Genomic DNA, 25,055 nt, shown 5'->3' on the forward strand with positions numbered 1-25,055 from the left:
ACTGGCAGTTTGCAGATCATCATAAAGTGGTATGGTAGCAATTGCAGCTTTGTTTAGTCTTTTAGATCAAAGAAAAGACTATATCAAATAAAAGGTTCGTAACTAAAAAGGTTATGCTGCTAGCTCTCAATCTGAAAATGCTTTTAACTGCTTTTGTAGTTATATCTATGTGTTACTGATTGCATGGCTAATTGTGATAGTTAATAGCAATGAGTGCACCCTTAAATTCCATCATTATTTTAGTGGTGCCATTCATGATTAAGAGTTAGCATCAATGAGTACATAGTTTCCGAAACATATTTGCAGACCCTTCACACACCCAAAATACCATGATTACTAAAAATTGTTACAGTCGTATTGCAATTTTTTACAAAGATTCAAATGTTCTCTAACCTAAACATTTTTTGAACTTTCATGTGACAAAACTTTTTTTTTTCCAAATTTATTGCTATTTAAATTGCTTGCACAAGTTCTCATAGAAGTTCAAAAAGCGTTGTCAATTTTTACAATTTTTCATCCATCATTGTGTGGTTTGATGAACACTTGCATAACATTTTTGAAAATTATATATACAGATTTTACACATTTTTTATTTCCTTCATGATTCTTAATGAACTCCTAGGGAAAACTTTTAAAAGATGAATGTTCAAACAAGTTGAAGCAAATTCATTTACATACTTTTTGGTAGACGCTTTTGGACATTTATAGACTCATGGAAAACAATGGTTTTTTATTAGATTTTCATGGCTTTCTTGATAGATGTAGGTTGCTTAAGGAAATTTGGGAAAAGTTAGCAGTTAGGGTAGAAGTAATTAATAGGTGGGTCGGGTCTTATGCCTATGCATGCCAACGCTATTAATCACCATATAAATGTGTAGGGTGAGGTGATACCCTAGAGGGCTACGGGAAATGAGAAGTTAATGCCCTTGGAGACTTAACCTAATGAAGGGAGTTGAGAGTTATTGGGTAGCCTTAATTCCTATTTATTATTGTTTCCATCTATGAGAGAAAAGGTTGTCCACAGCTACCATTTGGTCTCAAAGCCCTCTGATAGCAGACAAGGAAGCCTTGCTTGCGTTGGAATTTCTTCACAAGCAGATTGAAGAAGATCGAAAATCCATGGTTGTGTGGATGGAAGTGGTTGAGAAACAATACAACGAACTGGCCAGTGTTTAACCAGTATAGATCATCGAGTACAAACTATGATACGAATCTGAAGCTGCCTAAGATGGAGGTTAATTACAAATCTGAAACTGCCTAAGATTGCGGTTCCAAGTTTCTCAGGCGATGACCCCTCTTAGTTGGGTCTTTGTGCTGAGCGATTTTTTGTTCGTCAAGGGGTTGTTTTGGAAAGGAGGGTTGCTCATGTTGATGTTGTATTGCATGTGGAGGGCACAAGGATACGTTGGTATCACTGGTTGGTGGCTCAACAAGGCTGTCTTTCGTGGAACCAGTTTGTAGAAGACTTAACAGCGCGTTTTGGCCTAGCCGTTTGCATTGACTACAACGTGGACCTTTCTAAAATAGGCAGAAATGGCTCGGTTAAGAATATCAAGCTCAGTTCGAAGAACTTAGTAATGATCGAAGTTCAACCATTTTTAGATCAACGAGTACAAACTATGATACGAATCTGAAGCTGCCTAAGATGGAGGTTAATTACAAATCTGAAACTGCCTAAGATGGAGGTTCCAAGGTTCTCCGGCGGCGACCCCTCTTAGTTGGGTCTTTCTGCTGAGCGATTTTTTGATTGTCAATGGGTTGTTTTGGAAAGGAGGGTTGCTCAGGTTGATGTTCTATTGCGTGTGGAGGGCACAAGGATACGTTGGTATCACTTGTTGGTGGCTCAACAAGGCTGTCCTTCATGGAACCAATTTGTAGAAGACATAACTGTGCGTTTTGGCCTAGCCGCTTACATTGACTACAACGTGGAGCTTTCTAAAATAGGTAGAAATGGCTAAGTCAAGAATATCAAGCTGAGTTCCAAGAACTTAGTAATGATGAATGTTCAATAATTTTCAGATCAGATATGACCACTGATCGAAGTTCAATAATTTTCATATTTGATACAACCATTGATCGAAGTTCAACAATTTTAGATCAGATGAGACCACTGATTGAAGTTCAACAATTTTCAGGTCAGATAAGACCATTGATTGAAATTCAACAACTTTCAGATTATATATGACCATTGGTCGAAGTTGAACAATTTTGAGATCAGATAAGACCACTGATCGAAGCTCATTAGCTTTCATATTAGAGAAGAACGTTAACCGAAGTTCAACAATTTATTAAAACAGATATGACCAGTGATCGAAGTTCAACAACTTTCAAATAAGATAAGACCACTGATCGAAGTTCAATAGTTTTCATATAGGAGAAGACCGTTAATCGAAGTTCAACAATTTTAAGATCAAATAAGACCGCTGATCAAAGTTCAACAATTTCTTAAATCAGATATGACCAGTCATCGGAGATCAACAATTTTTAGATCAGATAAGACCACTGATCGAAGTTCAACAATTTTCAAATAAAAAATGGCAACCGATCCAAGTTCAACAATTTTCAGATCAGTTGAGACCAGTGATTGAAGTTCAACAATTATCAGATCAGATAAGACCACTGATCGAAGTTCAACAATTTTCAGATCGGATAAGACCGCTGATCAAAGTTCAACAATTTTCAGATCAGATAAGACCACTGATCGAAGGTCAACAATTTTCAGATCAGATAAGACCACATCGAAGTTCAACAATTTTCAGATCAGATATGACCACTGATCAATATTCAACAATTTTCAGGCCGGATAAAACCACTTATCTAAGTTCAACAATTCTAAGATCATTTAAGACCATTGATCAAGGTTCAAATAAGACAACTGATCGAAGTTCAATAATTTTCAAATCATATAAGACAACTGATTGAAGTTCAACAATTTTTAGATCAGATATGACCACTTATCGAAGTTCACCAATTTTCAGAATGGATAAGACCACTGATCGAAGTTGAACAGTTTTCAGATCAGTTGAGACCACTGATCGAAGTTCAACAATTTTCAGATCAGATAAGACAACTGATCGAAGTTCAACAATTTCTATATTAGATAGGACCAACGATCAAAGTTCATCAATTTTCAAATCACATAAGACCACTTATTGAAGTTCAACAATTCTTAGACCAAATATGACCACTGATCGATGTTCAACAATTTTTTGACCGGATAAGACCGCTGATCGATATTCCACAATTTTTTGATCCAACAATTTTCAAATAAAAAATGGCAACCGATCCAAGTTCAACAATTTTCAGATCAATTGAGACCACTGATTGAAGTTCAACAATTATCAGATCAGATAAGACCATTGATCGAAGTTCAACAATTTTCAGATCGGATAAGACCACTGATCAAAGTTCAACGATTTTCAGATCAGATAAGACCACTGATCGAAGTTCAACAATTTTCAGATCAGATATGACCACTGATCAATATTCAACAATTTTCAGACCGGATAAAACCACTTATCTAAGTTCAACAATTCTAAGATCATTTAAGACCACTGATCCAATTTCAACAATTTTCAGATCAGATAAGACCATTGATTGAAATTCAACAACTTTCAGATTATATATGACCATTGGTCGAAGTTGAACAATTTTGAAATCAGATAAGACCACTGATCGAACCTCATTAGCTTTCATATTAGAGAAGAATGTTAATCGAAGTTCAACAATTTATTAAAGCAGATATGACCAGTGATGGAAGTTCAACAACTTTCAAATAAGATAAGACCACTGATCGAAGTTCAATAGTTTTCATATAGGAGAAGACCGTTAATCGAAGTTCAACAATTTTAAGATTAGATAAGACCGCTGATCGAAGTTCAACAATTTCTTAAGTCAGACCAGTGATCGGAGTTCAACAATTTTTAGATCAGATAAGACCACTGATCGAAGTTCAACAATTTTCAAATAAAAAATGGCAACCGATCCAAGTTCAACAATTTTCAGATCAGTTGAGACCACTGATTGAAGTTCAACAATTATCAGATCAGATAAGACCACTGATCGAAGTTCAACAATTTTCAGATCGGATAAGACCACTTATCAAAGTTCAACGATTTTCAGATCCGATAAGACCACTGATCGAAGTTCAACAATTTTCAAATCAGATATGACCACTGATCGAAGTTCAATAATTTTCATATCTGATACAACCGTTGATCGAAGTTCAAAAATTTTAGATCAGATGAGACCACTGATTGAAGTTCAACAATTTTCAGATCAGATAAGACCCTTGATTGAAATTCAACAACTTTCAGATTATATATGACCATTGGTCGAAGTTGAACAATTTTGAGATCAGATAAGACCACTGATCGAAGCTCATTAGCTTTCATATTAGAGAAGAACGTTAATCGAAGTTCAACAATTTATTAAAGCATATATGACCAGTGATCGAAGTTCAACAACTTTCAAATAAGATAAGACCACTGATCGAAGTTCAATAGTTTTCATATAGGAGAAGACCGTTAATCGAAGTTCAACAATTTTAAGATCCGATAAGACCGCTGATCGAAGTTCAACAATTTCTTAAATTAGATATGACGAGTGATCGGAGTTCAACAATTTTTAGATCAGATAAGACCACTGATCGAAGTTCAACAATTTTCAAATAAAAAATGGCAACCGATCCAAGTTCAACAATTTTCAGATCAGTTGAGACCAGTGATTGAAGTTCAACAATTATCAGATCAGATAAGACCACTTATCGAAGTTCAACAATTTTCAGATCGGATAAGACCGCTGATCAAAGTTCAACAATTTTCAGATCAGATAAGACCACTGATCGAAGGTCAACAATTTTCAGATCAGATAAGACCATATCGAAGTTCAACAATTTTCAGATCAGATATGACCACTGATCAATATTCAACAATTTTCAGACCGGATAAAACCACTTATCTAAGTTCAACAATTTTAAGATCATTTATGACCATTGATCAAGGTTCAACAATTTTCAGATCAAATAAGACAATTGATCGAAGTTCAATAATTTTCAAATCATATAAGACTACTGATTGAAGTTCAACAATTTTCAGATCAGATATGACCACTTATCGAAGTTCCCCAATTTTCAGAATGGATAAGACCACTGATCGAAGTTGAACAGTTTTCAGATCAGTTGAGACCACTGATCGAAGTTCAACAATTTTCAGATCAGATAATACCACTGATCGAAGTTCAACAATTTCTAGATTAGATAGGACCAACGATCAAAGTTCATCAATTTTCAAATCACATAAGACCACTGATTGAAGTTCAACAATTCTTAGACCAAATATGACCACTGATCGATGTTCAACAATTTTTTGATCGGATAAGACCACTGATCGAAGTTCAACAATTTTCATATCAGATAAGACCGCTGATCGATTTTCAACAATTTTTAGATCAAATAACACCGTTGATCGAAGTTCAATAATTTTCAGATCAGACAAGACCACTCATCGAAGTTCAACAATTTTTAGATAAGATAAGACCACTGATCGAAGTTCAACAATTTTCAAATAAAAAATGGCAACCGATCCAAGTTCAACAATTTTCAGATAAGTTGAGACCACTGATTGAAGTTCAACAATTATCAGATCAGATAAGACCACTGATCGAAGTTCAACAATTTTCAGATATGATAAGACCACTGATCAAAGTTCAACGATTTTCAGATCAGATATGACCACTGATCGAAGTTCAACGATTTTCAGATCAAATATGACCACTGATCAATAATCAACAATTTTCAGACCGGATAAAACCACTTATCTAAGTTCAACAATTCTAAGATCATTTAAGACCACTGATCCAAGTTCAACAATTTTTAGATCAGATAAGACCATTGATTGAAATTCAACAACTTTCAGATTATATATGACCATTGGTCGAAGTTGAACAATTTTGAAATCAGTTAAGACCACTGATCGAACCTCATTAGCTTTCATATTAGAGAAGAACGTTAATCGAAGTTCAACAATTTATTAAAGCCGATATGACCAGTGATGGAAGTTCAACAACTTTCAAATAAGATAAGACCACTGATCGAAGTTCAATAGTTTTCATATAGGAGAAGACCGTTAATCGAAGTTCAACAATTTTAAGATCAGATAAGACCGCTGATCGAAGTTCAACAATTTCTTAAATCAGATATGACCAGTGATCGGAGTTCAACAATTTTTAGATCAGATAAGACCACTGATCGAAGTTCAACAATTTTCAAATAAAAAATGGCAACCGATCCAAGTTCAACAATTTTCAGATCAGTTGAGACCACTGATTGAAGTTCAACAATTATCAGATCAGATAAGACCACTGATCGAAGTTCAACAATTTTCAGATCGGATAAGACCACTTATCAAAGTTCAACGATTTTCAGATCTGATAAGACCACTGATCGAAGTTCAACAATTTTCAGATCAGATATGACCACTGATCGAAGTTCAATAATTTTCATATCTGATACAACCGTTGATCGAAGTTCAACAATTTTAGATCGGATGAGACCACTGATTGAAGTTCCACAATTTTCAGATCAGATAAGACCATTGATTGAAATTCAACAACTTTCATATTATATATGACCATTGGTCGAAGTTGAACAATTTTGAGATCAGATAAGACCACTGATCGAAGCTCATTAGCTTTCATATTAGAGAAGAACGTTAATCGAAGTTCAACAATTTATTAAAGCAGATATGACCAGTGATGGAAGTTCAACAACTTTCAAATAAGATAAGACCACTGATCGAAGTACAATAGTTTTCATATAGGAGAAGACCGTTAATCGAAGTTCAACAATTTTAAGATCAGATAAGACCGCTGATCGAAGTTCAACAATTTCTTAAATCAGATATGACCAGTGATCGGAGTTCAACAATTTTTAGATCAGATAGGACCACTGATCGAAGTTCAACAATTTTCAAATAAAAAATGGCAACCGATCCAAGTTCAACAATTTTCAGATCAGTTGAGACCAGTGATTGAAGTTCAACAATTATCAGATCAGATAAGACCACTGATCGAAGTTCAACAATTTTTAGATCGGATAAGACCGCAGAAAAAGTTCAACAATTTTCAGATCAGATAAGACCACTGATCGAAGGTCAACAATTTTCAGATCAAATAAGACCACATCGAAGTTCAACAATTTTCAGATCAGATATGACCACTGATCAATATTCAACAATTTTCAGACCGGATAAAACCACTTATCTAAGTTCAAAAATTCTAAGATCATTTAAGACCATTGATCAAGGTTCAACAATTTTCAGATCAAATAAGACAACTGATCGAAGTTCAATAATTTTCAAATCATATAAGACTACTGATTGAAGTTCAACAATTTTCAAATCAGATATGACCACTTATCGAAGTTCACCAATTTTCAGAATGGATAAGACCACTGATCGAAGTTGAACAGTTTTCAGATCAGTTGAGACCACTGTTCGAAGTTCAACAATTTTCAGATCAGATAAGACCACTGATCGAAGTTCAACAATTTCTAGATTACATAGGACCAACGATCAAAGTTCAACAATTTCTAGATTACATAGGACCAACGATCAAAGTTCATCAATTTTCAAATCACGTAAGACCACTGATTGAAGTTAAACAATTCTTAGACCAAATATGACCACTGATCGATGTTCAACAATTTTTTGATCGGATAAGACCACTGATCGAAGTTCAACAATTTTCAGATCAGATAAGACCACTGATCGATTTTCAACAATTTTTAGATCAAAAAACACCGTTGATCGAAGTTCAATAATTTTTAAATCAGACAAGACCACTCATCGAAGTTCAACAATTTTTAGATCAGATAAGACCACTGATCGAAGTTCAACAATTTTCAAATAAAAAATGGCAACCGATCCAAGTTCAACAATTTTTAGATCAGTTGAGACCACTGATTGATGTTCAACAATTATCAGATCAGATAAGACCACTGATCGAAGTTCAACAATTTTCAGATCGGATAAGACCACTGATCAAAGTTCAACGATTTTCAGATCAGATAAGACTACTGATCGAAGTTCAACAATTTTCAGATCAGATATGACCACTGATCAATATTCAACAATTTTCAGACCGGATAAAACCACTTATCTAAGTTCAACAATTCTAAGATCATTTAAGACACCTGATCCAAGTTCAACAATTTTCAGATCAGATAAGACCATTGATTGAAATTCAGCAACTTTCAGATTATATATGACCATTGGTCGAAGTTGAACAATTTTGAGATCAGATAAGACCACTGATCGAAGCTCATTAGCTTTCATATTAGAGAAGAACGTTAATCGAAGTTCAACAATTTTAAGATCAGATAAGACCGCTGATCGAAGTTCAACAATTTCTTAAATCAGATATGTCCAGTGATCGGAGTTCAACAATTTTTAGATCAGATAAGACCACTGATCGAAGTTCAACAATTTTCAAATAAAAAATGGCAACCGATCCAAGTTCAACAATTTTCAGATCAGTTGAGACCAGTGATTGAAGTTCAACAATTATCAGATCATATAAGACCACTGATCGAAGTTCAACAATTTTCAGATCGGATAAGACCGCTGATCAAAGTTCAACAATTTTCAGATCAGATAAGACCACTGATCGAAGGTCAACAATTTTCAGATCAGATAAGACCACATCGAAGTTCAACAATTTTCAGATCAGATATGACCACTGATCAATATTCAACAATTTTCAGACCGGATAAAACCACTTATTTAAGTTCAACAATTCTAAGATCATTTAAGACCATTGATCAAGGTTCAACAATTTTCAGATCAAATAAGACAACTGATCGAAGTTCAATAATTTTCAAATCAGATAAGACTACTGATTGAAGTTCAACAATTTTCAGATCAGATATGACCACTTATCGAAGTTCACCAATTTTCAGAATGGATAAGACCACTGATCGAAGTTGAACAGTTTTCAGATCAGTTGAGACCACTGATCGAAGTTCAACAATTTTCAGATCAGATAAGACAACTGATCGAAGTTCAACAATTTCTAGATTAGATAGGACCAACGATCAAAGTTCATCAATTTTCAAATCACATAAGACCACTGATTGAAGTTCAACAATTCTTAGACCAAATATGACCACTGATCGATGTTCAACAATTTTTTGACCGGATAAGACCGCTGATCGATATTCAACAATTTTTTGATCGGATAAGACCACTGATCGAAGTTCAACAATTTTCAGATCAGATAAGGCCGCTGATCGATTTTCAACAATTTTTAGATCAAATAACACCGTTGATCGAAGTTCAATAATTTTCAGATCAGACAAGACCACTCATCGAAGTTCAACAATTTTGAAATCAGATAAGACCACTGATCGAAGGTCTAAAACCACTTATCGAAGTTAAACAATTTTCAGATCTGTTGTGACCACTGATCGAAGTTCAACAATTTTCAGATAAGATGAGACCATTGATCGAGGTTCAATAATTTTAAGATAATTTAAGACCATTGATCGAGGTTCAACAATTTTCGGATAAAATAAGACCACTGATCGAAGTTCAACAATTTTCAGATTGGATATGACCGCTGATCGAAGTTCAGCAATTTTCAGATTGGATATGACTACTTAGCCAAGTTCTCCAATTTTAAGACCGGATAAGACCACTGATTGAAGTTCGACAATTTTCAGATCAGATAAGACCGTTGATCGAAGTTCAACAATTTTCAGATCAGATAAGACCACTGATCGAAGTTCAACAATTTTCATATCGGATAAGACCACTGATCAAAGTTTGACAATTTTCATATCAGATAAGACCACTGATCGAAGGTCAACAATTTTCATATTAGATTGGACCACTGATCGAAGATCAACAATTTTCAAATCAGATATGACCACTGAAGAATATTCAACAATTTTCAGAGCTTAAAAAACCACTTATCAAAGTTCAATAATTTTTAGATCAGATAATACCACTGATAGAAGTTCAACAATTTTCAGATCAGATAAGACTACTGATCGATGTTCAACTATTTTCAAATCAGATAAGACCACTGATCTAAGTTCTACAATTTTCAGACCATATATGACCACTGATCGAAGTTCAACAATTTTCGAAGTCGATAAGACCACTGATCGAAGTTCAACAATTTTCAGATCATATATGACCACTGATTGAAATTGAACAATTTTCTGATCAGATAAGACCACTGATCGAAGTTCATTAGCTTTCATATCAAAGAAGACCATTAATCGAAGTTCAACAATTTTGAGATCACATAAGACTGCTCATCGAAGTTCAACAATTTATTAATTCAAGTATGACTAGTGATTGAAGTTCAACAATCTTCCGATCAGATAAGACCACTGATCGAAGTTGAATAGTTTTCATATCAGAGATGACGCTAATCGAACTTCAACAATTTATCAAATCGGATATCACGAGTGATCGAAGTTCGAGAATTTTCAAATCAGATAAGACCACTGATTGAAGTTTAACAATTTTTCGATAAAAAAAGGCAACTGATCCAAGTTCAACAATTTTCATATCTGTTGAGACCACTGATTGAAGTTCAACAATTTTCAGATCAGATATGACCACTGATCGAAGTTCACTAATTTTCATATCAAATAGGACCACTGATCGAAGGTCGAGAATTTTCAGATAAGATATGACCACTGATCGAACTTCACCAATTTTCATATCAGATAGGACCACTGATCGAAGGTCGAGAATTTTCATATCAGATACGACCACCGATCGAAGTTCAACAATTTTCAGATCAGATATGACCATTGATCGAATGTTTGACAATTTTCAGATCAGATAAGACCACCGATCGAAGTTCGATAATTTTCAGATCAGATATGACCACTGATCGAAGTTCATTAGCTTCCTTATCAGAGAAGACCGACAATCGAAGTTCAACAATTTTGGGATCAATAAGATTGCTCATCGAAGTTTAACAATTATTTAAATCAGATATGACCACTGATCGAAGTTCAACAATTTTGAAATCAGATAAGACCACTGATTGAAGTTCAATAGTTTTCATATCGGATATGACTGTTAATTGAAGTTCAACAATTTTGAGATCAGATAAGACTGCTGATTGAAGTTCAACAATTTTTTAAATCAGATATGACCAGTGATCGAAGTTCAACAATTTTCTTATCAATTGAGACCCCCGATCGAAGTTCAACAATTTTCACATCAAAAAATTGATTTGAGTTCAACAATTTTCATATCAGTTGAGACCACTGATTGAAATTCAACAATTTTTAGATCATATAAGACCACTCATCGAAGTTCAACAGTTTTCAGATCGGATAAGACCAGTGATCAAAGCAATAATTTTCTGAACCGATATGACCACTGATCGAAGGTCAACAATTTTCAGATCAGATATGACCATTGATCGAAGTTCAACAATTTTCAGATCAGATAAGACCACTGATCGAAGGTCAACAATTTTCAGATCAGATAAGACCATTGATCGAAGTTCGACAATTTTCATATCAGATAAGACCACTGATCGAAATTCAATAATTTTCATATCAGATATGACCACTGAACAATGTTCAATAATTTTGAGACCGAATAAAACCACTTATCGAAGTTCAACAATTTTTTGATCATTTAAGACCATTGATCGAGATTCAACAATTTTCGTATCAAATAACACCACTGATCGAAGTTCAACAATTTTCATTCCAGAGGATGCCACTGATCGAAGGTCGAGAATTTTCAGATCAGATACGACCACTGATCGAAGTTCAACAATTTTCATTCCAGAGGATGCCACTGATCGAAGGTCGAGAATTTTCAGATCAGATACGACCACTGATCGAAGTTCAACAATTTTCAGATCAGATATGACCACTGATCGAATGTTCGATAATTTTCAGATCAGATAAGACCACTGATCGAAGTTTGATATTTTTCATATCAGATATGACCAGTGATCGAAGTTCGATATTCATATCAGATATGACCAGTGATCGAAGTTCAACAATTTTTGGATCAATAAGAATGCTCATCTAAGTTGAACAATTATTTAAATCAGATATGACCACTCATCGAAGTTCAACAATTTTGAGATCAGATAAGACCACTTATCAAAGTTCAACAGTTTTCATATCAAAGATGACTGTTAATTGAAGTTCAACAATTTTGTGATCAGATAAGACCGTTGATCGAAGTTCAACAATTTATTAAATCTGATATGACCAGTGATCGAAGTTCAACAATTTTCATATCAGTTGAGACCCCTGATCGAAGTTCAACAATTTTCGAAGTTCAATAATTTTCACATCAAAAAATTGAGTTAATCCAAGTTCAACAATTTTCATATCAGTTGAGACCACTGATTGAAGTTCAACAATTTTTAGATCATATAAGACCACTCATCGAAGTTCAACAGTTTTCAGATCGGATAAGACCAGTGATCGAAGTTCAATAATTTTCAGAACCAATAAGACCATTGATCGAAGGTCAACAATTTTCAGATCATATATGACCATTGATCGAAGTTCAACAATTTTCAGATCATATAAGACCACTGATCGAAGGTCAACAATTTTCAGATCAGATAAGACCATTCATTGAAGTTCGACAATTTTTAGATCAGATAAGACCACTGATCGAAGTTCAAAAATTTTCAGATTGGATATGACCACTGATCAATGTTCAACAATTTTCAGATCGAATAAAACCACTTATCGAAGTTCATTAATTTTCAGATCATTTAAGAACATTGATCGAGGTTCTACAATTTTCAGATCAAATAAGACCATTGATCGAAGTTCAACAATTTTCAAATCATAGAAGACCTATAATCGAAGTCCAACAATTTGCATATTAGATATGATCACTGATCGAAGTTCAACAATTTTCATACCAGATAAGGCCACTGATCGAAGGTCGAGAATTTTTAGATCAGATACGACCACTAATCGAAGTTCAACAATTTTCAGATCAGATATGACCACTGATTGAATGTTCGACAATTTTTAGATCAGATAAGACCACTGATCGAAGTTCGATATTTTTCAGATCAGATATGACCACTGATTGAAGTTCATTAGCTTTCATATCAGACAAGACCGATAACCGAAGTTCAACAATTTTTGGATCAATAAGAATGCTCATCGAAGTTCAACAATTATTTAAATCAGATATGACCGCTGATCGAAGTTCAACAATTTGAAATCAGATAAGACCACTGATCAAAGTTCAACAGTTTTCATATCAAAGATGACTGTTAATTGAAGTTCAACAATTTTGAGATCAGATAAGACCGCTGATCGAAGTTCAACAATTTATTAAATCTGATATGACCAGTGATCGAAGTTCAACAATTTTCATATCAGTTGAGTCCCCTAATCGAAGTTCAACAATTTTCACATCAAAAAATTGAATTGATCCAAGTTCAATAATTTTCATATCAGTTGAGACCGCTGATTGAAGTTCAACAGTTTTTAGATCATATAAGACCAGTGACAAAAGTTCAACAGTTTTTAGATCGGATAAGACCAGTGATCGAAGTTCAATAATTTTCTGAACCGATAGGACCACTGATCGAAGGTCAACAATTTTTATATCAGATATGACCATTGATCGAAGTTCAACAATTTTCAGATCAAATAAGACCACTCATCGAAGGTCAACAATTTTCATATCAGATAAGACCATTGATCGAAGTTCGACAATTTTTAGATCAGGTAAGACCACTGATCGAAGTTTAATAATTTTCAGATCGGATATGACCACTGATCAATGTTCAACAATTTTCAGACCGAATAAAACCACTTATCGAAGTTCATTAATTTTCTGATCATTTAAGACCATTGATCGAGGTTTTACAATTTTCAGCTCAAATAAGACCATTGATCGAAGTTCAACAATTTTCAAATCATAGAAGACCAATAATCGAAGTTCAACAATTTGCATATTAGATATGATCACTAATCGAAGTTCAACAATTTTCATACCAGATAAGGCCACTGATCGAAGGTCGAGAATTTTTAAATTAGATACGACCACTGATCGAAGTTCAACAATTTTCAGATCAGATATGACCACTGATTGAATGTTCGACAATTTTCAAATAAGATAAGACCACTGATCGAAGTTCGATATTTTTCAAATCAGATATGACCACTGATCGAAGTTCAACAGTTTTCATATCAGAAATGACTGTTAATTGAAGTTCAACAATTTTGAGATCAGATAAGACCACTGATCGAAGTTCAACAATTTATTAAATCTGATATGACCAGCGAAATTCAACAATTTTCTTATCAATTGAGACCCCCAATCGAAGTTCAACAATTTTCACATCAAAAAATTGAATTGATCCAAGTTCAACAATTTTCATATCAGTTGAGACTACTGATTGAAGTTCAACAATTTTTAGATCATATAAGACCACTCATCGAAGTTCAACAGTTCAACAGTTTTCAGATCGGATAAGACCAGTGATCGAAGTTCAATAAATTTCTGAACCGATATGACCACTGATCGAAGGTCAACAATTTTCAGATCAGATATGACCATTGATAGAAGTTCAACAATTTTCAGATTAGATAAGACCACTGATCGAAGGTCAACAATTTTCAGATCAGATAAGACCATTGATCGAAGTTCGACAATTTTCAAATCAGATAAGACCACTGATCGAAGTTCAACAATTATTTAAATCAGATATGACCACTGATCGAAGTTCAACAATTTTGAAATCAGATAAGACCACTGATCAAAGTTCAACAGTTTTCATATCAGAAATGACTGTTAATTGAAGTTCAACAATTTTGAGATCAGATAAGACCACTGATCGAAGTTCAACAATTTATTAAATCTGATATGACCAGTGATCGAAGTTCAACAATTTTCTTATCAATTGAGACCCCCGATCGAAGTTCAACAATTTTCACATCAAAAAATTGAATTGATCCAAGTTCAGCAATTTTCATATCAGTTGAGACCACTGATTGAAGTTCAACAATTTTTAGATCATATAAGACCACTGATCGAAGTTCAACAGTTCAACAGTTTTCAGGTCGGATAAGACCAGTGATCGAAGTTCAATAATTTTCTGAACCGATATGACCACTGATCGAAGGTCAACAATTTTCAGATCATATATGACCATTGATCGAAGTTCAACAATTTTCAGATCAGATAAGACCACTGATCGAATGTCAACAATTTTCATATCAGATAAGACCATCGAAGTTCGACAATTTTCAGATCAGATAAGACCACTGATCGAAGTTCAATAATTTTCATATCAGATATGACCACTGATCAATGTTCAACAATTTTCAGACCGAATAAAACCACTTATCAAAGTTCAACAATTTTGTGATTATTTAAGACCATTGATCGAAGTTCAACAATTTTCATATCAAATAAAACCATTGATCGAAGTTCAACAATTTTCAATTCAGAGAAGGCCAATGATCAAAGTTCAACAATTTTCAGATCAGATATGACCACTGATCGAAGTTCAACAATTTTCATACCAGATAGGACCACTGATGGAAGTTCACCAATTTTCAGACCGAATAAGACCACTAATCGAAGTTCAACTGGTATGACCACTGATGGAAGTTCAACAATTTTCAAACCGGATAAAACCACTGATCGAAGTTCAACAATTTTCAGACTGGATAAGACCATTGATCGAAGTTCAACAATTTTCAGATCGGATAAGACCACTGATCGAAGTTCAACAATTTTCAGACTAGTTAATTCCATAAATTAAAGTTCAACAATTTTCAGACCGGATGTGACCACTGATCGATATTCAACGATTTTCGGACCGGATATGACCACTGATCTATATTCAACGATTTTCAGACCGGATATGACCACTGATCGATATTCAACGATTTTCAGACCGGAGAACACCATTGATCAAAGTTCAACGACTTTCAGATCAAATAAGACCACTGCTCGATGTTCAACAATTTTCTGATCAGATAAGACCACTGATTGAACTTAAATAATTTTCAGATTCGATAAGACCACTTATCAAAGTTCAAAAGTTCAACAATTTTGTGATCAGATACGACTGCTCACAAGAAGTTCAACAATTTTCAGATCATATATGACCGCTGATCGAAGTTGGGAAATTTTCATGTTAGATAAGACCACTGATTGAACTTGAACAATTTTCAGATCAGATAAGACCACTGATCAATATTCAATTATTTTCAGAGCGAAAAAAACCACTTGTCGAAGTTCAACAATTTCTCTCTCCCCAAATGTGCTTATTACTTTGCTGCTTTTATTCTACCTCACTCTGAGTAGTGACATACACATCCTAGCTTTTAGGAGATCTGTTAACATTGGCAATAATAGCAACTTTGTATCTCTCTTTTAAGCATTCTTAATGGCACTGCATTGGATATGTCTAACATTGCAAGAGATCTCATAGCACCTCCCTTTTTTTTCTCATCTGTCTCTCTTGCGGATCAGAGAAGACTACTGATCAAAGTTCAACAATTTTCAGACCAGATATGACCACTGATCGAAGTTTAACAATTTTCAGACCAGATATGACCACTGATCCAAGTTTAGCAATTTTAAGACCAAATATGACCACTGATCGAAGTTCAACAATCTTCAGAACAGATATGACCACTGATCGAAGTTCAACAATTTTCAAACCGAATATGACCACTGATCGAAGTTTAACAATTTTTAGACCGGATAAGACCACTGATCGGAATTCGACGATTTTCAAACTGGATATGACCACTGATCGAAGTTCAACGATTTTCAGATCAGATAAGACCACTGATCGAAGTTCAACGATTTTCAGATCAGGTAAGACCACTGATCGAAGTTCAACGATTTTCATATCATATAAGACCACTGATCGAAGTTCAACGATTTTTAGATCAGGTAAGACCACTGATCGAAGTTCAACAATTTTCTGATAAGATAAGGCTATTGATCGAAGTTCAACGATTTTCATATCAGAAAAGACCGCTGATAGAAGTTCAACTATTTTCAGATCAGATATGACCACTGATCGTTATTCAAAAATTTTCAGATAAGATAAGACCACTTATCAAAGTTCAATAATTTTCAGATCCGATAAGACCATTGATCAAAGCTCAAAAGTTCAACGATTTTGAGATCATTTAAGACAACTCATCGAAGTTCAACAATTTTCAGATCATATATGACCCATTGATCGAAGTTGAATGATTTTCAGATTAGATAAGACCACTGATCGAAGTTGAACAATTTTCAAATCAGATAAGACCACTGATCGAAGTTCATTAGCTTTCATATCAGAGAAGACCGTTAATCGAAGTTCAACAATTTTGAGGTCAGACAAGACTAGTCGCTCATCGAAGTTCAACAATTTAGTAAATCTGATGTGATCAGTGAGAAGTTCAACAATTTTGAGATCAGATAAGACCACTGATCGAAGTTCAATAGTTTTCATATCAGAGATGACTGTTAATCGAAGTTCAACAATTTATTAAATCAGATATGACTAGTGATGAAAGTTCAATAATTTTCAGATCAGACAAGACCATTGATCGAAGTTCAACAATTTTCAGATCAAAAAAGGCAACTGATCCAAGTTCAACAATTTTCTTATCAATTGAAACTACTGATTGAAGTTCAACCATTTTTAGATCAACGAGTGCAAACTATGATACAAATGTGAAGCTGCCTAAGATGGAGGTTAATTACAAATCTGAAACTACCCAAGATGGAGGTTCCAAGGTTCTCCGGCGATTGTCAAGGGGTTGTTTTGGAAAGGAGGGTTGCTCAGGTTGATGTTGTATTGCATGTGGTGGGCACAAGGATACGTTGGTATCACTGGTTGGTGGCTCAACAAGGCTGTCCTTCATGGAACAAGTTTGTAGATGACTTAACAGTGCATTTTGGCCTAGTCGCTTACATTGACTACAACGTGGAGCTTTCTAAAATAGGCAGAAATGGCTCAGTCAAGATTATCAAGCTGAGTTCCAAGAACTTTGTAATGATCGAACTTCAACAATTTTGAGGTCAGATATGATCGCTGATCGAAGTTCAACAATTTTGAGATCATATATAACGACTGATCGAAGTTCAACAATTTTCAGATTAGATAAGATCATTGATCGAAGATGAACAATTTTCATATCAGATAGGACCACTAATCAAAGTTTATTAGCTTTCATATCAGAGAAGACCGTTAATCGAAGTTCAATTTGAGATAAGATAAGGTTGCTCATCGAAATTCAACAATTTATTAAATCGGATATGACCAGTGATCGAAGTTCAATAGTTATATATTAGAGATGACTGTTAATCGAAGTTCAACAATTTTGAGATCAGATAAGACCGCTGATCGAAGTTCGAGAATTTTCAGATCAGATAAGACCACTGATCGAAGTTCGAGAATTTTCACATCAGATAAGGCAACTGATCCAAGGTCAACAATTTTCATATCTGTTGAGACCACTGATTGAAGTTCAACCATTTTTAGATCAACGAGTACAAACTATGGTATGAATCTGAAGCTGCCTAAGCTAGAGGTTAATTACAAATCTGAAACTGCCTAAGATGGAGGTTCCAAGGTTCTTAGGTGATGACCCTTGTTAGTTGGGTCTTTGCGCTGAGCGATTTTTTGATTGTCAAGGGGTTGTTTTGGAAAAGGGGTTGCTCAGGTTGATGTTGCATTGCATGTGGAGGGCACAAGGATACGTTGGTATCACCTTGTTGGTGGCTCAACAAGGTTGTCCTTCATGGAACCAGTTTGTAGAAGACTTAACAGGCGTTTTGGCCTAGCCGCTTACATTGGCTACAACGTTTAGCTTTCTAAAATAATCTGAAATGGGTCAGTCAAGAATGTGAAATTGAGTTCCAAGAACTTAGTAACGATCGAAGTTCAACAATTTTCAGATCAGATATGACCATTGATCGAAGTTCAACAATTTTCATATCTGATATAACCGTTGATCGAAGTTCAATAATTTCATATCAGATGAGACCACTGATTGAAGTTCAACAATTTCAGATCAGATGAGACCACTGATTGAAGTTCAATAATTTTCAGATCAGATAAGCCACTGATTGTAGTTCAACATTTTTCAAATCGTATATGACCATTGGTCGAAGTTGGACAATTTTCAGTTAAGATAAGACCACTGATCGAAGCTCATTAGCTTTCATATAAGAGAAGAACGTTAATCGAAGTTCAACAATTTTGAGATCAGATAAGACTGCTAATCGAAGTTCAACAATTTATTAAATCAGATATGACCAGTGATCGAAGTTCAACAATTTTCAGATAAGGTAAGACCACTGATCGAAGTTCAATAGTTTTCATATCAAAGAACACCATTAGTCGAAGTTCAACAACTTTAAGATCAGATAAGACTGTTGATCGAAGTTCAACAATTTATTAAATTCGATATGACCAATGATTGAAGTTCAACAATTTTCAGATCAGATAAGACCATTGATCGAAGTTCAACAATTTTCAAATCAAAAAAGGCAACTGATCCAAGTTCAACAATTTTCAGACCGGATAAGAAACTGATCGAAGTTTAGCCAATTTCTGATCAAATAAGACCATAGATCGAAGTTTAACAATTTTCAGATCGGATAAGACCACTGATCGATATTCAACCATTTTCAGATCATATATGACTACTGATCAATATTCAACAATTTTCATACCGGATAAGACCGCTGATCAAAGTTCAATAATTTTCAGATTAGATATGACCACTGTTCAATATTCAACAATTTTCAGACCGAAAAAAACCACTTATCGAAGTTCAACAATTTTCAGATCAGATATTACCACTGATCGAAGTTCGACAATTTTCGGACCGGATATGACCACTGATCGAAGTTCAACGATTTTCAGACCGGATAAGACCACTGATCGAAGTTCAACAATTTTCAGATCAGATAAGACCAGTGATCAAAGTTCAACGATTTTTAGATCAAATAAGACCACTGATCGAAGTTCAACTATTTTCAGATCAGATATGACCACTTGTCAATATTCAACAATTTTTAGACCAGATAAGACCACTTATCGAAGTTCAATAATTTTCAGATCAGATAAGACCACTGATCGAAGTTCAACAATTTTCAAATCATATATGACGTCTGATCGAAGTTTAAAATTTTTCAGATTAGATAAGACCACTGATCGAAGTTGAACAATTTTCAGATTAAATATGACCACTGATCGAAGTTTATTAGCTTTCGTATCAGAGAAGACCGTTAATCAAAGTTCAACAATTTTGAGATCAGATAAGACTGCTCATCGAAGTTCAACATTTCATTAAATCATATATGACCAGTAATCGAAATTCAACAATTCTCGGATCAGATAAGACCACTGATCAAAGTTCAATAGTTTTCATATCAGAGATGACCGTTAATCGAAGTTCAACAATTTTGAGATCAGATAAGACCGCTGATCGAAGTTCAACAATTTATTAAATCAGATATGACCAGTTATCGAAGTTCAACAATTTTTAGATCAAAAAAGGCAACTGATCCAAGTTCAACAATTTTCATATCATATATGGCAACTAATCAAAGTTCAACCAATGTCTCGCATATATTTACTTGAGTATTTACATAGGCCTTATATTTGTCAGTTTACCAAACCATGTTTTGGCCTCAAACAACAAATGCACTGTGATGGAGTTAAGAGAAATACTCAACTAATTTTTAGTTCAATTTACAAATAGATATGCACAGATGGATGTAGATCAGCTCATCAAGCTGGTTTAATTGTTATAAGTAGCTGCTTGCTAATATAATCGATCAAATGAGCACTCACTTCAGAAGTGGTAGGTTCTATGTCATGATGAGCTAATGGAGCTAGAAAATAGAATGTTGAGAACCTAACTATTTCTCTTTTCGTAAGTAAATAGAATCTTCATAATCTACTTAGACAAACTTTACATGCTCTTCACATAATGACTATCAATTCTTTTCCTAACAATTTATGGTCAAATTTTTCTGTTGATTCCACCACATATTGGAGAAACTCGTTTTTGTCTATGTGGTTCATATTTTATTTACTGTCTGGATTGTTGTTGTTCCAAAAGTGTTTTATGGTTTTTGCTATGCATGGCTACATTGGGAAAGTTGCCCTACGCTACATTGACAGTTTGTTTTGGTACTTGTTCTTTCTATTGCTTACTGTATCTTTTCGACTGGTGTATAACAGTATGTATATCTCGATTTTTTTTATTGTTGATTTGTATATTTTTCTTTCCTTCCTCAAAATTGATGCTTCCATTGTTCTTTTGGCAGTTAGATGCTGTTGCACCATTATTAACATGGTTGGAAAGACCAATTGCAGTTGCTTAACTAAATGCGGACACATGCAGGCTTCCTACTTCAAAATTTGATGGTGAGTATGGTGCTTCAAATCTATTGTTTCATTACCGTTCTCAGCTGTTTTTCATATTAAAATAGTTTCTTCTTCGTGTTCCGACCTTTTCCTGAATTTTGTGTCATCAATGAATTTTCCTGTTTTGGGGGACTGAGTATTTGCATTGTTTTAGTGATTAGATTGAGGACAGGAGTGACTGCATCTAAAAAGTTTTCTTGTAATGCAGTGGGTTTCCAACTCAAGTTTTTTATACATGGTGTGCCAGTGGATTATACTGGTCCACACTGGTCAGAGTTGCCTGTTGAGGGCTGCTAGTTGATCTCCTTAATCAGGTTAGAGGATTTATTTTCCTTTATTAGTACAATTATATAGTTACTGACAGTTTGCAGATCACCATAAAGTGGTATGGTAGTAGTTGCAACTTTCTTTTGTCTTTTAGATCAACGAAAAGACTATATGAAATAAAAGGTTCGTGACTAAAAAGGTTATGCTGCTAGCTCTCAATCCGAAAATGCTTTCAACTGCTTTTGTAGTACTGATTGTAGCTTAACTTTTTCATTTTTGCTGCTTGAGTATTTGTATGTTATTGTTGGCTGTTCTTGCATTTTATGTTTCTGTTGTTTCATGAGCCGTTCATGGATAGTTTGTGACACAGCAGCTGGGTTATCATTGTTAATGCATGGGTAATTGTGGTAGTTAATAGCAATGAGTGCACCCTTAATTCCGTCTTTATTTTGGTGGTCCCATTCATGATGAAGAGTTAGCATCACTGATGACATTTACTGAAGCATGTTGTACATCACTAAATGTCATTTTCTTGTAGTGAAGTTTTTTAGATATTTGACAAGTGTATATAAATATTTAAAATTGTGTATTTTGATACGCTTTCTTGAACATAAGTAAACATTTTTCTAAAACTTTTTATAAAATTTTTGTAACTTCATTGATGCTTCATACAATTTTATAGACATTTTTAAAATTATTTTTTAACATTTATTAAAAAAGTTGAATGTAACAAGTTTGTTATATAGATTTTAAGTTTTGTACACATTTGTATACTCATGAAAAGTTTATGTTCTTTTAGATTTTCATGATTTTTTTTAACCAATGTTTGTGAGCTTTTTTTAATCTCTTAGATTTTTTTTTTGCGATTGATTATTAAAATCCTTATGCACCTTTCATGTCTTTGATAAAATATTGGAAAGTTAATCTTGTCAATTTTTTTTTATTTGCATGGCTTGCAAAAGTTTTCTCATAAATTTTTTAAAGTTAGTCTTTTAAATATTTATTGTAAATGTTGAGAAAACTCTTGTGGACTCTTGTGCATATTTATGTGCCCATGAAATCAATTGGGAGCATGGATGAATCTGTAGGCATGAAATTGGGAATGGCTTGGGTAGGCTCTTGTGTTTCTCACATCTGTTGTCATATTGGATGCTTTGTGACCGTGTTATTTGCACAGTTGCCTCATTGGTTTCTTTCTCCCTTATGCTCAAATTTGTGCATGAGTGTTGGTTTTAGTTCAGTCCTATGGAACTTTCCTTCTGCTGTTGAGATTTATGAATACATGTATCTTCCCAAATTGTCTATGTTTTCTTGGGGATAACTTGGTAATTCCTAGTGCAAAAAAATGAAAATTGATTCTTGATAATGCATGAATCTGTATTGACAAAATGGAAATTCTGATAAATGTACGACCAAAGTGAAAAAAAGGTTAAAAACATAATAAAAACCATGACAACTTTTATGCTTGCATAATTGGTTGAAGAAATCAACCTTCACTTATATTTCATGTTCTTCCTTTTGACTTCTGTTGCAGTTTCAATATGTTCTTGATGTTTTCCATCATGATATTGCTTCTTATTTTATGTTCAACAATTTTCATCTTAATCCACATAAATTATCGTCTTTTCTTGTTGCTCTTCATTGTCCTACATTTTTCTTTCAAGCAATGGTAGTTGCCTAGATCAACAAGTTGTGAGGTAGATTCCTAAGCTAAAGCGTTCTTTTTGTTTTTCACTCTCAACTACTGCATTGTATTAGATATACCGTATGAACCAGTTACAGTAGAGAGCTATGTCTTGTGCGCCCAAGGACTTTTGATCTTTATATCAGTCACAAAAAACGCATATAATGTGTTTTTTTGGTACTTTTTTATTTTTTTTATTATTTCAGGATTTATTATATTTTTTAAACATTTGTTGAGACTTTCTTGAGATATTCCCGAGATGTACAACTTTACCGTATTATACGCGAGAAATTCCTCGCCATGTAATACCCGTATCCGATATATGTGACAATGCTTTATATCAATCTTCTACCGATCAAGTCACAAAATCTAGTTCCACAGCTATTATCCATTTTTTTCTTATGATTCTTTTAATAATGCATTCATCATTAGTCTTGCCACTGGAAAGGTAAGCCATCAGATTAAGGATTTTTTTGTTTGGTAATTTTTTTTCCCTATTGAGGTATTCCTCTTATTCCTTTGTGGCAAACTCTATTCCTTATCTTGTTTATAATCGACCGTTTAATAATGCTGGTACAGGAGCCACCTCACCAAGTGGTTGGGCCCTTCGAGCTGAAGGTGGTCAAACATGTTGTGTCTCAACTTAGTTGGTACCAAAACAAATAAAAATCAGGTTATCTATGGCTAAATTGTCATTCCCAGCTGCATTTTGGGACGTTTCCTTTATATTCAAAATCATGCATAAGATGAATAATATCCTATGTTTTCGGATGTCAACATATTCTTTTGATATCTTTTTTGCTGTTTTACTAGAGTGTCATGAGTTACTTATCTAGAAATGGAATAAATATCTGATGTTCTATTATATTTCCTGTTAGAGCATGGGGAACACATTGGCATTTGACAGGTACAAATCCATGTTTTTCAAGACTGATGTTACTTAAATCTCCTCTATAAACAGGAAGTTTTGGAACTCAAAAAATTTGCTTTTTACGAAGATTAGTTAATGGAAAGCTCAACAGGAGGCTCTATTTTCGAGGAATTTAGAATCCAGTAGTTGGTTTATATTTTGCTTCTTGCTGTGTAGTCTTAGCATATTTTGTTGCTTTGTCTTGACCATTTTTTGGGTCATACTATGCTCTTTACTTTTTATGAAGCTGTCCTCGGGTAAGTGCAGCTTCTTGTCATTTCATTTCCTTTGCTACTTATTATCATGTTTCACTTGTGTTTACGTTTCTTTACAGTTTTTCTTTTTTAAGTAGCTGTTTTGTAATTATATCTTGTCTTTTTGTTTCCTGAGATTTGACTTGATACTTAACCTTGTTCTGCTGATCCAACATGGTGTGCAATGTCCCTCCATATGTTGTGCGTGGTTCAACGAAAATATTTTTTGTGTGATTTTGGATTTACCAAATTTCTTGAATAAGAACTGCATATTATAGTACTCCATTCTGATTTTGTCTTAATATTGCGGTCCTATCCTATGAATTAATCTGTATTTTCTTGATAATGTTTTGGTTCGTGTGACAAAGTACATAAAACACTGACCTGACTTCTAGAGCTTCACTTGTGTGCAAGGGTATGTTTGATAACCAATCATCTTAAATTCACAAACTTTTAGGTGGCAAAAGATTGATGGTGGTTCATCAAGCTAAAGATCTTAGGTTAAACT

At 34.2% G+C, this 25,055-nt stretch overlaps 1 protein-coding gene across 5 annotated transcripts in view; it reads left to right on the forward strand.

The window, feature by feature from the left end:
- LOC116254276 (3-ketoacyl-CoA synthase 12-like) overlaps positions 1-24,248 on the forward strand; it is a 35,261-nt gene extending 11,013 nt beyond the window's left edge. For all 5 annotated transcript variants that reach the window (XR_004172668.2, XR_004172669.2, XR_004172670.2 and 2 more), the window contains 3 exons: positions 21,333-21,432; positions 21,641-21,746; positions 23,963-24,248. The gene's annotated coding sequence lies outside the window, so the exon portion shown is untranslated. The remainder of the gene's footprint in view (positions 1-21,332; positions 21,433-21,640; positions 21,747-23,962) is intronic.
- Positions 24,249-25,055: the final 807 nt, after the last annotated feature.

This window comes from Nymphaea colorata, chromosome 5 (genome assembly GCF_008831285.2).
Source record: "Nymphaea colorata isolate Beijing-Zhang1983 chromosome 5, ASM883128v2, whole genome shotgun sequence".
Taxonomy (NCBI): domain Eukaryota; kingdom Viridiplantae; phylum Streptophyta; class Magnoliopsida; order Nymphaeales; family Nymphaeaceae; genus Nymphaea; species Nymphaea colorata.